Below are 1,701 nucleotides of genomic sequence, written 5' to 3'. Positions count from 1 at the left end.
CAACTGTTACAGAAATGAAATAAGACGGAAAATTTTAACAAACTGTTTAAACTATTTTCTTAAAGAGACTTCCTCCACTGCCAGAGATCTTGAATAGCCTCCACGTCAGTCATCCGGAAGCAATTCTTCACATAATTAATGAACTTGGCTTCCACTTTGGGAAGAGAACCACCCTTTTCTATACTTGCTTGCATTTTTGCTTTAATGTCTTCTACAGAACTAGGTCCTTTCGGTGTTTTAGGAGTTTTTTCCTGTTTTTTGAAGGATTCTTGACCTTTTGATCTTGGTGTTGATGGTTTTGAGTCTTTTCCATTCTGATTTGATTTTTGTGCATTTTTGGCTGGAGTATCTCATATGGATTTCTTTACTGGAGCTTTTTCTTCTGCTTCCTCATCATCAAAATCATCATCATCATCTTCATCATCCTCATCCTCCTCCTCATCATCCTCATCAGCCTCGTCAGCACCAGTTTTACTTTTTTCTGTGGGACCTTGCTGCCACCTCCAGGGCCTGACTGCTTTCCAGACATACTTAGGAGCTTCACATCCTCCTCCTCATCATCTTCTGACTCTGCATCTTCCTCCACAGCTACTAAGTGCTGTCCACTAATATGCACAGGCCCTGAACCACACTTCAACCGTAAAACCACAGGTGGTGTTATTTCAAAGCCACCAAGCCTTACCGTTGGCTGTACAGACATTTTCAAAGTTGCCAGTGTTACTTTAATTGGACTGCCTTCGTAATTCATTGCCTCTGCTTCAACAATGTGCAGTTCATCCTTTGCTCCAGCCCCTAGACTGACCGTTCGTAAAGATAATTGGTGCTCATTTTCATCATTATCCACCTTAAAGTGGTAATCTTTGTCGGCCTTTAGTTCACAACCGAAAAGGTAGTTTTGGGGCCTCAGAGGGCTCATGTCCATGTCCATAGAATCTTCCATGGGGTGGTAGCACGCACTTAGGTGAGAGAGAAGGCGGGCGGAGATAAACGGCTTCCGTGCTGCAGCACAGACGCGCAGGATGGAATCGCACCAGGGAAAAAGGAGACTTATATTTTTGATATTTATTTTGTATATTTAAATGCCATTTAACAAAGAAAAATCAACCAAAAAAATGAGTTCGCGTGTCACCTCTGACATGCGTGTCATAGGTTCGCCATCACTGCCTAGAATAATGTTTGGCATAAGATATGTGCTCAACATTGATTTGGTAAATGGATGAATCATCTGAGCTACATTTTTTAAGCATGGAGTTAAAATCTAAATTTCACATATAGTTTATGAAATAATTAAATAAAATTGATGTGTTTGCATTTTTCAATAAATATTGATTAGGTAAATGGAACATTACAAATGATATTTATTGTGAAGACTGAGAAAGGACTCTTGACAATTATTTGTGATGACGTTCGGTGGCCAGGATTCTATAAATAACCTAAAAAAATATTGGTCAGGATTTCATACCAAGCCCTCAAATATCTCTATTTTTAAAGAGCATATTTTTATTTTTTAAGCTTTAAAGTATACATTACCACCACCAGATAAAAGATGCAAGTCTAAATTCATGCAGCATGAAATACAAGATCCAACTTTAACTCATTAGTGTATATAAAAAAAGATTAGATTTTCTGTTGCTAATGAAAGTATTATAGAATTAAAATGTAAGTAGGCATTTTTATTTTCAGTTGTTTCTACTTAAGATT

The 1,701-nt window shown here is 37.7% G+C and overlaps 1 pseudogene; it reads right to left on the bottom strand.

Annotated features, from left to right (window-relative positions):
* Positions 1-6: 6 nt before the first annotated feature.
* Positions 7-1,046, bottom strand: LOC102251871 (annotated as a pseudogene).
* Positions 1,047-1,701: the final 655 nt, after the last annotated feature.

The sequence above is a fragment of the Myotis brandtii genome, unplaced genomic scaffold (assembly GCF_000412655.1).
Source record: "Myotis brandtii unplaced genomic scaffold, ASM41265v1 scaffold672, whole genome shotgun sequence".
NCBI lineage: Eukaryota > Metazoa > Chordata > Mammalia > Chiroptera > Vespertilionidae > Myotis > Myotis brandtii.
The sequence above is the reverse complement of the archived record's forward strand: the minus strand, read 5'-3'. Positions and strand labels throughout refer to the sequence as shown.